Here is a 15,917-nt window from a genome sequence, read left to right on the forward strand (position 1 = left end):
AAGGTTATTCAATAATCATTGCGGTTTTGTTGGTCTGTTCTGCTTCTTGCCTGAAGGAATTTACTGCACAGGAGCTGTTTGAAGTGTAGGTCAGAACAAACTGGCATAACGATGCCTCATAAACTGATGGTTTGCACGTATTCATTATCTTTACCAGTAGGTGGAGCTGCCACGTTAGGTGCTGCATTTTTTTCACTTCTCCCCCTCCTTTCCCCCACCCTTCACCCCCCCTCTTCTCCTAATAAGCTGTTTTCTGATATACGTTGGGTACCATAGAGTGAGACTGAGAACAGGAAGCGGAGGCAGAATCAGAGAGGATTCTGGAAAGGTCTCTGTGTTTTCTTTTCCACTGAGAATACAGAAATTATAATCAATTAGTAAAGCTATGTGGATGGAAATCTGGACTATATCAGGAGAAGACATATATTATCATATTATTTTTGGATGCTGGGCTTTGCAGTGATTTGTCATTCTCGTTCAATCAGGTAAGCTGGCAAAACATTTAATTGTACCCATAATAAATCTTAGCTATATGATCTTTTCCACATTTCACAATCAGATTGTACCCTATATTTTGCTGTTAAGGTAGAGCCAGAGATGGAATGGGGAATTCAAAGCCATTTTGTACTGACTGATTGTGATGATGGTGTGATTTTTTTCGTCTTAACCTTGTTAAACCTGATATCTGGTCTCTTAATGTGATGTTGCAATGCAGTAGTCTTACTTGCAAAATCAGATCATTTTATGATCAAGGTATAATAAATTAATTCCTAGCATTTTACAGAAGTGACCTTGTTTCCTAGGAAGAAAAATCTGGTGATATTCAAGCTCAAGAACACTGGGTCTCATAAGATTCTAAGCATCTCAGATTCTGATGATCCAGGAATAAAATCTGTGTGGCTTGTTACTGCTATTTTTGATATATGTCTATGGTATTGGAAGAAATTCCCTTATTAGCTACCTTTTGTAAAAGATATGTAAGAAATATTTTTTCCTGTGCCATTTTTTTGCATGATCGTGTGTCTGTGTATGAGAGAATGGGCTTACCAACTATTAATTAACTAGAGGTCCGCACTGATGATACAGTTCACGTTTTGTCTGTAACTTTACTGTATAGCTTAGTATATGCTTCTTAAAAGGACCATTTGAAGAAATCCACACAAGAATTACTATATTTCATGTTATCTCCATTTATCTATTGTCTCATTCATTGTTATCAGTAGTAATTAAAGCAGTCATTTATTAAAGGTAAAGGGAAAATATCTGTTGAAGACCACTTTGATATTTGCATTCTTTTTTCTATAGTGGTTATACAGCTACGTGTTTATATTAGAACTATATTTGTTATCATAGTATTAATTTGAAATATTTTCCAATAGAAAACAGTAGAAATAAAAAAAAAAAAGTGCCCAAACCCCCATACAGCAGAATAGGGAGCCCACTGTTTACAAATCACCACCTCAATCCATCTAAGAAGAAGAAAGCAGGATTGGGGCTCATGTGGTACTCAGAGTGGCAAGTGGGGCCTGTACCTGCAGTAGTGATACGAAAGAATTAAGTTTTTAATTCGTATTTTTTTATGGTGTGGAAGGAATGTGCCTGTGGCCTCCTTGTGTAACTTCAAGATACATAAATAATAATACTGATGATGTTTGTTTTAAAAACATACCATGTTTGTAGTTTTGTACTTGATTTATCAAGAAAACAGTTTCAGAAGGTCAGTTTTTAACTAGCAATTTAGTATTTATTTTTTTCTCTTTTACACATCTCCATTTTGGGAGGAAAGACTGTTAAAGACTAGAATGTGAGCTGCTTCAGTAATCTGAAGCCTCATAGGACCTGTTAAACAGATATGTTGTTTAATAGGCCTCAGTATTTATAGAAATTATACTTTTATTGTTAGCTTGTGATTTTTGCCTCTAATGATCAGAATTTGAGAGCCCATACTGATGATGAGGGGTTTAATCAATATTCTGATGACACATTTTGTGTTTTCACCTCTTTTTCTTCATCAGATGATAGCATTAGATGAGTTAACTTTTACCTTATGAAGATTAGGCTGGGAGATAAATTTATGTAAGATGGGGCTTTCTGACTGGTGGTATCCACTTCTTTTTGCTGCTCATGTTCTCAGCCCTGTATAATTTGCTATGTATATGCTATGCATTAATTACATTGCTGGAGGCCTACAACATTTGAAGGATCAGAGAACAGCAGACACTAAAAGAGTATTTTCTGCAAGGCAAGAAAGTTGTGACCTTATTCTCTAAAGTGCAAATCCTGGCCCTTTTTACCCATATGCTATTCTTGCCATAAAGTGACAAATCAAAAAATTGCTTGAGTTAAACGTAAGGGAAATAAATGCAAGTTGCTGGTATTTGGTACTTTATTTGTTAACATGATCTATTTGTTGAACTCTGAAAATGGCTATTGAAAGTAAGTTTCAGGAACTCTGTTCTTTATCAGAAAATTCTAGATAGAGGCTAGAAACTTAACTTTCAAAAGTCTAATTAGCTGATTTAACACTTGGTGTAATTATTTTAAATTTTTTTACCTTCCAGCTGTTAATCAGTAACACATCTTGTTGCCATTTGCAGGGAATATTGTCCTTTCATCCTCATTTGAATAAATAAAAGGTTTAAAATATCATAATAAAATTGATGCTTACTAGCTCAGACTGCTTAAAGAACAAACGCACACACATTCTGAGCTGTGGCTTTGGTGAGCCCATCAAATCAAGCATCAGCCACCATAAAATCCATCTATAGGAAACTGCATCCCCTTCAGTGGAAAGCTGTTGTTACTCATTACCACTACCACTCCTGATTAAAAGCTCTGAATCACATGGCTAATGACATCTCTAAGTTTGGTATTGACTGCCCTCCCATAGGACTTTGAAATTGGCACTCATGTCTTACAGCCAGTTCATCTTCTTTCATCAGAATTTTCCTTATGGACTACTGGAATTTCAAGTCTATTGTTGTGATAATGTTATTACTTGATTTTCCTTGTCTTATGACTTCATATTACTTAAAACTATAAATACAGAGCAGGTGCACCATATGCTTTTGAGTAACCTTAACATGGCATACTGACACCGCAGCCCTAAACAAGATGAAGCAAGTTAAATGATAGATCACAAAAGTATCTGGTCTCTGATTTTTTCATTATCCATCCCAAAATGATTTCTTTCCTTTAAAGAAAGCCAACCAAAACCCCAAAGCACTGGCCAATCCAACCCAAACTGTCATTTCAAATTGTTGCTAAACTTTACAGTGGCCACTGATCTTCTTAAGGTCTTCCTACAAAAAATTACTGTTCATTTACTTTACCAGAACGGATCATGGAATGTTCTCTACAGTAAAAAATACAACAAGAAAGTTAAAATTTAATTAAAAGCTTAAGCTTTTATGAGACTCTTCCACATGAAAAACCTTAAGGAAAAGGTTATTTATGCTTATATTAATTATTTGTCCAGTCATTCATTCTTTATTGTTATTGATCTCTTCTTACTGAGTAGTTTTATTTAGGCAAGAGTAATCATAGAGCTACCATGTGCACTGGTCCCTTTTTCAACCTGGAATTGTTTTCTCTGCTCCTGCATTAGATTCCTGACTTGATCTGCGAACTTACAGGATGTCATATGCCCCTATCGAATGATCACATTTTGAATATGTATGTATTGACTGGTTAGTTCATATGCAGTGAGTCTGGCACATCCCAGATATATTGATTGTATACATGCTGCACTGTTGAGCTACCTGCTCAGCAAAGCTGACGTGTTTCGCATCTGTTGAAGTTACTACAGGTGTATAGATCAGCTGAACAGCACCTACAACTGCCTATACCTGCACTGCATCAAGCACATCCTCATATTTCTTTGCAGGATTTCCTGAATGAAAGTGTGAGGGACTCTAGTAAATCTGAAAGGATATCATAGATGCCAGTATGGAAAATGGCTTGGAAGAGAATCATTACTGTTGAGTCTGTGATCCTCTTTACAGTAGCAGAACCACTTAAGAGGAAGCTTATTAGATAGAGATACATAGCAGGCAATTTCCATTTACACATGATATATGCTTAAAGTAGACATTGCTTCATTAATATTGGGCCCTCCTTTTTGATATCAGCAATGCTTCTGGTCTTTTAGCACAATTTAAGAACAATTTGAAGGTAGAAACTTCCCTTTTTATGTGTGCATGAAATTTTAGGCTAGCACAGATTTTGCATGCACTGCTTAACAATATAATATAGTTATATATGATTATATATAGGCTTCTAACCAGTTACACGTTTGTATTCAAAACCACTACAGAAATTCAGGTGAAGAATCAAAATAAGCAAAGAATAAAAGGAAATCAGTTGTTCACAGGAAAAATAAGAAGTTTTCAGGTGTTAAAATTAATGCAGTTTCTTACCAAACAACTCTCACTGTTTTCTTAGAAGTCACAAAGTACGACTGTGTGTGTGATTGTATCAAGACTGATACAAGAATATTTTTATCCTTTTTTGTTCAGTTGTGAAATGTATGTGTGGTGATCTTGGAAACCAGAAGGTGAATTCACCTCCGTCCCACCTAAAGCCACAGGATTTTTTTTTCTCAGATACAGTTCATATGATACCAGTTTGATTTCCTTGAGCACCGAGATTTCTCTACAGTTACTAGTGTTAAGAGCACTTTTGAAAAGATATGAGATAGTGCAGTGGTTAGGTAGTATGGATCAAGCTGCTAGACTAAAAAATTAGGACATGAGGAATATTTACAGGAATGAAGAAGCCCTATGTATTTTGTAAAAGTTAACCTAACTTCACAGATAAATTGTTCTTATTTGAACAGATATTTAAGTGTGCTCTCCATGGAAAAGCACTCTTTGGATGAAAAGAACTCCCTAAATCTAAACTGTGTTGAAAAATTCAAGTTTCCTGTGATAACTTTTATCTTACATAGAGAGAGAGCACTTTAAAATGATGAGTGAAGGCATATACCTAACTTGCGTTCTTGCAGCCTATCAAGGAGCAAAGCCAATTCCACTCCTCCTCATCACAAACAGCTTTGAATCTTTTTTAAAAAATTGTTTTTCTCTTTATTTTAACTTAAACTTTGATCATCTGTAAAACTTGAGTACAACAGATGAAAGCAAAAGTGCTTTGGTTTAAGGAAAGAAAGACAATCTATTTATGATGTTATTTTAAGTCTAAGTGAAATAAACTTGATGACAGAAATAAGTAGTTAATCTCAAAAAGGCCCAAGAGTCCAAGGTCAGATTGAACTGAAAGAATAGAGAGGGCAGTTCTGATGTTTACTTTACTTCAGATGAAATATCTGAAGAAAAGCTTGTCACTAATATTTAAGGCCAAAATGTTCTTGTGGAAAAGTCTGACCTGAGACAGAAGTTCAGAACAACAGCAATACATGAAATCCTCAGCCTGTATTAGGAAGGTATTTCTTCCTACTGAGTGAAGCTGTAACTGAGTAGTAAAGGCGTCTTCCAAAATGTTTTACGAACACCAGTTTTAAGTTACTTGCCATCTATTTCCTATACATACAGTTGCTTTAGTGTATGTTACAATTACTTAAAGCTAGGGGCCTGTAGAACAACAAATTTCAACATTACAAGAAACACCTTTTCAAGAGGTGGTAGAATTTGCACGTCATACTCTGTGCTTCTTGGGATTTATGTAGTGACTATATCAAAATCTAGCTTCCATAATCCATTCGGAAAACATTACAAACTTAGGGCTTGGTTAAGTTTTATTAGGCACTTGCTTGACACCTCAATGAATGCCTTGAAAAAAATCCATGTGCATTTTTCACAGTCTGTGTTAAACCACAGGTATAAAGGGCTCTATTTTCGTGTTGACTTCCTGTGCATTTTCCTCCTTGTGTAGAAACAATCGTATTCAGCCAATCCTGGAATCATAGAATAACCAGGTTGGAAGAGACCCACCGGATCATCGAGTCCAACCATTCCTATCAAACACTAAACCATGCCCCTCAGCACCTCGTCCACCCGTGCCTTAAACACTTCCAGGGAATATGAATCAACCACCTCCCTGGGCAGCCTGTTCCAGTGCCCAATGACCCTTTCTGTGAAGAATTTTTTCCTAATGTCCAGCCTAAATCTCCCCTGGCGGAGCTTGAGGCCATTCCCTCTTGTCCTGTCCCCCATCACTTGGGAGAAGAGGCCAGCACCCTCCTCTCTACAACCTCCTTTCAGGTAGTTGTAGAGAGCAATGAGGTCTCCCCTCAGCCTCGTCTTCTCCAGGCTAAACACCCCCAGCTCTCTCAGCCGTTCCTCATAAGGCCTGTTCTCCAGCCCCCTCACCAGCTTTGTTGCTCTTCTCTGCACTCGCTCCAGAGCCTCAACATCCTTCTTGTGGTGAGGGGCCCAGAATTGAACACAGTATTCGAGGAGCAGTCTCACCAGTGCCGAGTACAGAGGGAGAATAACCTCCCTGGACCTGCTGGTCACACCGTTTCTGATCCAAGCCAAGATGCCATTGGCCTTTTAGCCACCTGGGCACACTGCTGGCTCATGTTCAGTCGCTGTCAACCAACACCCCCAGGTCCCTCTCCTCCAGGCAGCTTTCTAGGCAGACTTCTCCTAGTCTGTAGCACTGCTCAGGGTTGTTGTGCCCCAAGTGCAGGACCCAGCATTTGGCCTTGTTAAACCTCATGCCATTGGACTCAGCCCAGCAGTCCAGCCTGTTCAGATCCCTTTGCAGAGCCTCCCTGCCCTCCAGCAGATCAACACTTCCACCCAGCTTAGTGTCGTCCGCAAACTTGCTAAGGGTGCACTCAATGCCTTCATCCAGGTCATTGATAAAGACATTGAACAGGGCTGGACCCAGCACTGAGCCCTGGGGAACCCCACTTGTCACTGGCCTCCAGCTGGATTTCACACCATTTCCCACCGCTCTCTGGGCCCGGCCATCCAACCAGTTTTCCACCCAGGAGAGTGTGTGCCTGTCCAGGCCAGAGGCTGACAGTTTCCGAAGCAGAATGCTGTGAGAAACTGTGTCAAAGGCTTTACTGAAGTCCAGGAAGACCACATCCACAGCCTTTCCCTCATCCAGCAGCCGAGTCACTTTGTCGTAGAAGGTGATCAGGTTAGTCTGGCAAGACCTGCCTTTTGTGAACCCATGTTGACTGGGCCTGATCACCCAGTTCCCTTGCATGTGCTTCATGACAGCACTCAAGATCACCTGTTCCATGACTTTTCCTGGCACTGAGGTCAGACTGACAGGCCTGTAGTTCCCTGGGTCCTCCCTGCGACTCTTCTTGTAGATGGGCACAACATCAGCCTCCAGTCCAGTGGAACTTCCCCACTCAGCCAGGACTGTTGGAAGATGATGGAAAAGGGTTTGGCCAGCACATCCGCCAGCTCCTTCAATACCCTTGGATGAATCCCATCCGGCCCCATAGACTTGTGGGTGTCTAGTCGGGCTGGCAAGGCTCTGACCTCCTCCTCTTGGATCATGGGAACCTCATTTTGCTCCTCTAGCTCTTGGGTTTGTACACAGACGAAACAACTTTTTTTACAATTAAAGACTGAGGCAAAGAAGGCATTAAGTACCTCAGCCTTTTCCTCATCCCCTGTCACTGTTGTTCCTTCTGCGTCCAATAGGGACTGTATGGTCTCCCTAGTCCTCCTTTTATTATTTATATATTTATAGAAAGATTTTTTGTTATCTTTCACAGACTTTGCCAATCTGATTTCTAGTTGAGCCTTAGCCCTTCTGATTTTTTCTCTACACAATCTCACTTCCCTCCTGTAGTCCACCCAAGAGGCCTGTCCCCTCTTCCAGAGCCCATAAACATTTCTCTTCTTGATATCACTCAAGATCTCTCTGTTCAACCAAGCTGGTTTTCTCCCCTGACAGCTTTTTTTCCAGAATATGGGGATGGCTTTCCCCTGAGCTGCTAGGATTTCCATTTTTGAAGAGCTCCCAGCCCTCATGGGCTCCCTTGCCCTTAAGTACTGTCTCCCATGAGACTTTGCCAACCAGCTTTCTGAAGAGTTCAAAGTCTGCCCTCTGGAAATTTAATGCTACTGTCCTGCTAACCACCCTCTTCACTTCACCTAGAACAGAAAACCCTATCATCTCATGATCACTTTGTCCTAGGCGTCCACCTACTGCCACATCCCCCACAAGGCTTTCTCTGTTCACAAACAGCAGGTCCAGGAGGGCACCCTCCCTTGTTGGTTCATTCACCAGCTGTGCAAGGAAGTTGTCTTCCACGCACTCCAGGAACCTCCTAGACTGCTTCCTTTCTGCCCTATTGTACTTCCAGCAGATATCAGGAAGATTGAAGTCTCCCACAAGAATGAGAGGCATTGATCTAGAGATTAACCCCAGCTGTTTATAGAAGAGCTCATCAGCTGCTTCTCCTTGGCTGGGTGGTCTGTAACAGACTCCCATCACAAAATCTACCTTCTGGTGGGCTCCTCTGATTTTAACCCACAGGCACTCAATCTCCTCATCACCACAATCCATCTCAACGGAGTCCAAGTCCTCCCGTACAAAGAGGGCTACCTCACCTCCTCTCCTACCCTTCCTATCCCGCCTGAAGAGTTTGTACCCCACCATAGCTGCACTCCAGTTATATGAGTCATCCCACCACATTTCCGTGATAGCAATGACATCATAGGCTCCTTGACCTACAACAGCTTCCAGCTCTTCCTTCTTATTCCCCATGCTGCGTGCATTGGTGTAAATGCACTTCAGCTGAGCTGCCGAGCCTTCAGCCCTCTTAGAGGGAACAGAGTTTGTTCCCAATTGCCTGGTAACTGGAGTAGCTAGCTCCAGAGTGCCCCTATCTCCCTTAGCACCCCCAGGTGTGTTCTTCCCCACTTTCTGTGTGGTGATGTACTGGTGGTCCTCTCCAGCACACCCTCTCCAAATAACCAGTGCCCCACATCCAGGCTCGCTCCTGTCTAGCCTGGTCTCAACCCCCTCCAAAGAATTATGCATAAGCTTCTCAGCTAGCTAAGTTTCATTTTTTTCCCTTTCAGTTTCCTAGACAACTGTCAGAGTCTAAATATAATCCATTAATCTTGTGCTATACAAAGTTTATTCTTTCATATTTTGTATTGATTAGTTTCTGGGGTTTAGTAAAACTAGGGAAGTAAGTGTTCCAGCTGCATGGTTCTTAGTGATTCATTTAATTTCTGAGGTTATCTTGTTATTTCTTTTTAGGCTCATAAGCAATATTTTGCGTTGCAAGTGCATTTTCATAGGTTTTCAGATAAAAATTTGGAAAAGACTATTATTTTACGAACAGAGCTTTGTCATTTTTTACAAAGCAAAATCAATACTGCCATGCATTTAAATATTGCTACCTGATACTTTATTGTGACTTTTTTAACACCCCCACAGTAAATACTGGTTCACATTCTGGTGTTTCACTGTCAGTACATTTTAGTTTTCAGTACAAAAGGATTAGGAACACTTAACATTTCAAATATCGCTATAGTTGCCCAAGATTTCCATTCACTGTCTGCCATACAGGCAGAAAAGTTTAAGGAAGAGTCCCACAGGAAAGAATGTATATAGTCTGTCCATCAGGAATCGCCTCTTAATAGGCCTTAGATTTTACCTAATTTACCTAATTTACCTGATTCACTCTTGGAAGCTGAATTGGGATAATCTAACTCAACTAAAACCAATTTCCGTCAATGTGATAACAGCCAAAACAATTCTCTTATCATCACCTTCAGCTACAGTAAAACTGTAAAATCTGGACCTGCCTATGAATATTTCTAGACTTGGAATGAGAACTATTAGATCAACACCAAAGTACAACATGTGTTGCAAATGTCTGCGTTATACAGAAAAAAAAAATGCTTAAAGCTGTATGAGATGAAGGCTGAACAGGCTACCCAGGGAAGTGATGGAGTCTCCATCTGTGGAGGTGTTCAAGAAGTGTGTAGACATGGCACTTTGGGACGTGGTTTAGTGGGCATGGTGCTGTTGGGCTGACATTTGGACTTGACAATCTTAGAAATCTTTTCTAACTATAATGATTCTGATTCTATATGTTATTGACTGAAATTCTGTAATGTAGTTACTTTGACATTCTATCGTAAACTCAGGACAAATGGCTCACAATTCCGCCAATCTCCTTCCTTCAGTTTTTGCTGTGTGTGCCACTGACACTACTATGCTACTGTCATTAGTAGATAAAAGCTGCATTCCTTATCCATTGGAGATACAGCCAGTACAAACATACATAAGATATAATAGAGAGGTGTAGTATAGGTTATACGTGAAAAAAGGTTCTCTGTGACTGCCTTGGGCTCAAATTCAAAATAAAGATTTATTGAAATTACCTGCACTGCTAGTCTTGTTAACAATTTTCACATTAAAGATTAATTCCTCAACACACATTAGCATTTTGCAAACTAGCAAATATTTTAACATCTGGATAGAAGTTAAACCACCTCTTTTGAAAATAAATGTTACATGAATGCTTAGCATTAGCAATTAGGAAGGTATACTATCCCTTTCATATTATTTAAAAGCTTGCAAGCAACAGCACTTACACATTTTACTTACTTGCACTGTATCTGACCATGAGATCAGATTTCAGTCACGATGCTACTTCAGAGGCAGAATCCATATGCACCCACTAGGCAAAGGGAAGGGGAAATCCCCTCTGTACCCCCAGGAAAAGCTACATTTAGTGGAAAATACGCATTGGTGAACAAGTATCATTGGTGGCAGTATAAGAGTCATGATTCCCTGAGGATAGTACTAAAGACACAGCTTTCAGATGTCTTCAGTGGAGCCTCTCCAGTAGTGACTCACCACAGTAAGATGTGCTGAATCAGTCCTTAACTGAAAATGACCAGGACATTGAGTTTGCTGTTAGCAATCATTGGAATGACTTTATATTACATTATTAAGCAAATAGAAGCTCTAATTATGGCATTATTCTATCTTTGTGAAAATGTAATTCTAGATTAATAGTAACTAGTACTAATCTTAACTATATTTTCAGTAAGAGTAATTGGAGATCATCTATCTTTATAAATGAAGCAGTGGTCTAGTAGAAAGCTTTCACTTTCTGTTTTCTCACCTTCTGTGTTCTCTTTGACCCAGTTTGTATCTACACAGGTGTTCTTTATTTATCTACTGAGTTTCTACAGCGGCTGCTCATTCTCACTACATTTGGAGAAAAGTATCATTAAGGACTGCTTTGGCAGGAGCAGAGACCTAGAAGAGAAGGATGTTTTCTTTTTTCTTTTCTTCTCTGGGAATAAAAACAAAACAACAACAGCAACAGAAAAACAGTATGAAAAGAGCCAGAAATAAATCTAGTTCAAATAAGAATAAATGTCTCAAAGACATCTCAATCTCAATAGCTGAAAACTGAAGTTTGCAAGCTATTAGTAGGCTATTTAAATTTAGTGAACTAGAAACTCAGATTATGAAAGCACTGAAGACTGAAGAAGCCATAGCCGGTTTTTGGTCAGCTCTTGTAATGATGCAATCTTTAAATTGAAGAACATGGAGGAGAAATCATCTTTTTCTGCTATTACATTGCTTGAGATGGAAGGAAAAATTTGTCACACAAAGAAAAACACTTATACCAACATTGTCTAAGATAAAGATCAGGCAGAAGTATCCAAATTTTCATGCAAGCATGGACTGAATAAACTTCTATTCCTGGTTAAAGACAGTAAATCCAGTGGGAAGTAATGATACACTATGCAGTTCCCTAAATGATAGAAGAGAACAATCCTGTTAGCCTGGGCACAGTTGCGCTCTGTGTACTAGAGACTGCGCTAGTCATACGGTAATCTCAACAAGACCCATTTAGTTAAAGCATGAAGCTAAAACAATAAATGGAATTTCTGACACTTGAATCATTTAAAGGATATTCTTAAATGTACTTCTGGTCTGTGTTAGGTTTTGTGGACTAACCCGTGTTTCATCCTGCTTTTCCCATGTGTCTTCACTCATAGGTTGGAAAAATATGTCTGTGTGAATATGTACTTACATTTGTCTACCACAATAAATTTTGAGAAGCTTTGGACACAAAAACAAAGAATGAGAGAGTCTTGAAGAAGCTTCAGTTCCCAACGAGCAACTTTTCTTATCAATTCCATTTTCTGCTAGAAATGCAGCCTTTTTGGTTTTATGATATTAAAAGATCCAGTGGCTAAATTCTGAGATTTGGCATTTCTTAGAAAAAATAAGGTAAGACCATACTTTCTTTTTAGCCAGAAGTAATATTTCACTTCAATAATATGGTCATTTGTTACAGTGCTATTTATCTTCACTAAAATATCAGTGGGAAAATGAAACAAACATCTTCAGTGAGGTCTATCTGTAGGAATTTGTGTTATGCATTGTAGCTAATTTCATTAGGATGTAAGGTTCTTTAATATTGGAAGGTATTTGTAAAATATTAGTTGAGTACTTTACTCTGACTATGTTGATAAGCTGAGAAAGAGACCTTTCTTATTCCTCTTAAATTGTACATGGTTTTCATTGGACCTTCTTGAGGTTTCTCCAATACTTTAAGTATTCACACTTGATCTCTTTTCACACCTTCTCAGAGGCAGCTTATGGTGTTAAAGAAAATACAAGGCAGGCCTGCATTTAAAGAATTCCAGGAAGTTTTGGTCAATTTTTAAAAATAAATAGGTCAAGTGGTTTTTTGGGGGGTTCTACAACTTGCAGGTATGAATCTGAGGAGACCAGGTACATTTCTTTACACAAACTACCTATTTTTGATTACTATGGTTTACTAGGTACAGCATACATTAGCCTTGATGTAAGGATCATAAGCCACAATTTCCACTCGAAGGTAGGAGGACAGAAGAAATGGGAAAAAAACAATGCAAAAGCAAATGTTGTAGTGAGGTAGAGAGGGAAGAAAAGACATGAGTATGCAATAGCACTGGGCACAGACAGGCAAATAAACAGAGGGGAAAGACTACCCATTGCTGAGCAGTGTCCAAAGACATCCCAAGAGGTAGCTTCTGGATCTTTCAGATAGGTCTGAGATTGCTTCTCAGTCTCTAATGTGTTTTGAGTGTTTTCCCATTTACTTGGTCTTTTACCAGTCAGACTGACTCTCATGCATTATCTTCTGCCCAGATTTCCAGACTCTTACAGTATTTGTCTTTTGTTGAGCTTTGGGTTCTTAAGATTTAGTTAAGGTGCTTTCACTCTTATTGCAAGACATTACTGAGGACATTACAAAAAATCGCATGTAACAACCCTGAAGCACTACCTTAGTATTAATTCATTTGTATTTCCTGTATTTACTGTTCTTCAGTCAGGTTTCAGTCAATGTGAACTACTTCATACTCAGCCACTTATCACTAACACATTCTAAATCTTTTTAAAGTAAGGTTTTATTAAGGAAGTATTATTTCTGTTACATACACTTATTAGTTGATTTTCTATTCTCATAATAACTAAGCATTTTTGTCTTCTGTGATTTATTAATTTTGTTAATAAATACCTGGTGATGATTTCATTATTTTTTTTAAATAGTTACATAACATGAATCCCTACAGGCTACTAAGGCTGACTGTAAAAATCCAGACAAAAATTAGTCATTGCTACAGATAAATTATAGTCTAATGGAAATGACACAATAGATGAATGATAAATGTTGGAAGGAATGGAAAAAAAGGGTAACAAATCCTGCATATTAATCAGTTAGGAGCTGTGAACACAAATTATCATAGTTGAAATGAGTAGGTTACCGTTTAAAAAAGAGACAGGTTCTGAGCAGGTGATGTGTGATGGAGGCTGTTTTCATCTTTGAGGAAAAACATCTGCTTTTGCAGAACCAACATTTATGGATTCCTTGTCTTAGGACACATGGATAGTTTTGACTGGATACCTCTTCAGATAGCTCAATTAAATCTGTATTACATTGCCTTTACCACTTTGAGTTACAGCAGTGACATTTTGGGGCTGTAGTCTTCTTTATGGAGTTCTGTTTCTTATTCAAATATTTTTAAAGCAGAAAAAATAAGTGTAAAGATGCCAGGAAAAACAAGGTAAATGTCAGTTATGAGAAGATAATAATCTATAACTAAAAAATACCTCTTCAAATCATTTCAGCAGATAAGAAAACAGGGTTTTCTTTGTGAAATTAGCCTCTGTACATAAATGCCATTTGAAATTTCAATCAAAATGTTTCATTTTAGATCTTCTGCATGACAAACTAACTTTTATCCATCTTTTTCTTTTAGGATAAATTGAATGTAGCATTACCCGGTTTGGAATGTGATCACAGCATAGTTACTAAAACATGATTTCACTTCCAGAAAAACAACACCTGATTTTTACAGGTCCCTCTGCACTCCTTTCCTTCTCAGGACATTAGCTCAAAACTGTTACACTTTTTACTTCTAAAGCTGCAGAAAATAATCTCTAGCTGATGCTGAAGTGGTGCCACTAGCCCCATTGTTTCTGTCTCTCCTACCATGGGAGCCCCACCTTTCTTTGGAGAAGTATTTTTGCTGGCCTAGTATGAGACAGCTAACCTTATTAGCACTAGTGATATAGAGCGCAGTTTTTAATCCAGATTTTAGCATCTGAAAGGCTGTTGCTATGCTTGGCAGAAAGGAAGATATTATTCCCAAATTACAGTCTCTCAAATAAAAGGTTAGCATAAGAAAATGATGATATTTGGTCATTTTGGTCATTCTGTTTGCTAGCCTCACACTTATTCCAGCTCTAATCAAATACATGTTTATGTGACAGTGTTTCAGTTTTAAGGGAATTAAAATCTCAATAGTCACCTTTTTCAAGGTTTTAGCAGGAAAATAATTCTGATACCACTTTGAAGACAGTTATTTCTTGACTTTGAAAGTTTTGAAGGGTATATGTGGACTGTTTCATGCAGTCAGATAACTTGATGATTTTAATAAATAACCACAGAAGCCACCTCTTTCTTACACTAATACTTTCACTTTCACCATTAACCTGACTTGACATATAAAAACAGATACTTCACGCCACTCTTCTGGATTTGTCAGAGACACACAAAAATTAGTTTGACATTGATAGCACAGATACTTCACTTACTTTCTGAGTCATCTTCTATGTAAATTATAAGAAGATAATTATATTAAAAATATAATTTAACAAGATATCCATAGGCATAATATAATTAACAGAAATATGCATAAAATTAAGAACATATGGATAGTGTTTATTGTTCAGTCTCATTCTTTACTTTTGTTTCATTGATCTATTTACTGCATGTATGGCAACAGTAATCAAACACGTATTTACATGTTGTTTTATTAACCTTTGTAATCTGAATGAAAACACTTGGGGTATATTTATTACAGGAAAGAACTTCCTGCAAAATAGCAGCAGCCAGGAAAGGTATAACTGCACTAGAAAGTAGTGGAGGCAGGACCCAAGTGATGTTTCCAACTTATAAAGAAAACATTTTTGAAGCATATTTTATGAGTGTCTAAAAAATACAATGAAACTGCAAGTCTGCTAATATTTGTTTTCCTGATCATTCATTGATCCCTTTGACAACTTCTAGCAATACAGATACATATATTCCTAGCGAGGACGATGTATTTTGTTATAGTATTCATAACCATAACATTTAATGGATGATAAGCGACATAAACAAATGCACTGAACTATAAAGAAAAGAGGGATCCAATGATGACACTCTAGGAGGGTGCACCTTTTAAGACTAGTTTCATAGAAGATGCATCTAGCTTAACAACTTGAATCAGTGACCTGTAAAATTTGTAATAAAAGAATCTATTATTCAGAAAGACTAAAGGGAAACCTCAAACATCATCTTAGTTTATTAATCCTTGATGGGCAAAAGTAATAACTAAAGGAGTGTGGGCTGTATCCAGAGAATATGTCTGCTTTTAATTCTCAACTAAGGGGCAGTTTTGAGTTTA

The 15,917-nt window shown here is 38.2% G+C and overlaps 1 protein-coding gene across 3 annotated transcripts in view; it reads left to right on the plus strand.

The window, feature by feature from the left end:
• The first annotated feature begins 265 nt into the window (after positions 1 to 265).
• LOC138722707 (sodium channel protein type 2 subunit alpha-like) overlaps positions 266 to 15,917 on the plus strand; it is a 78,758-nt gene continuing 63,106 nt past the window's right edge. For 2 of the 3 annotated variants that reach the window (XM_069861186.1, XM_069861184.1), the window contains exons 1-2: positions 266 to 485; positions 11,973 to 12,207. The gene's annotated coding sequence lies outside the window, so the exon portion shown is untranslated. The remainder of the gene's footprint in view (positions 486 to 11,972; positions 12,208 to 15,917) is intronic. The other variant, XM_069861185.1, reaches the window with a different exon arrangement.

Source organism: Phaenicophaeus curvirostris, chromosome 7 (assembly GCF_032191515.1).
Source record: "Phaenicophaeus curvirostris isolate KB17595 chromosome 7, BPBGC_Pcur_1.0, whole genome shotgun sequence".
In the NCBI taxonomy this organism is placed as follows: Eukaryota; Metazoa; Chordata; class Aves; order Cuculiformes; family Cuculidae; genus Phaenicophaeus; species Phaenicophaeus curvirostris.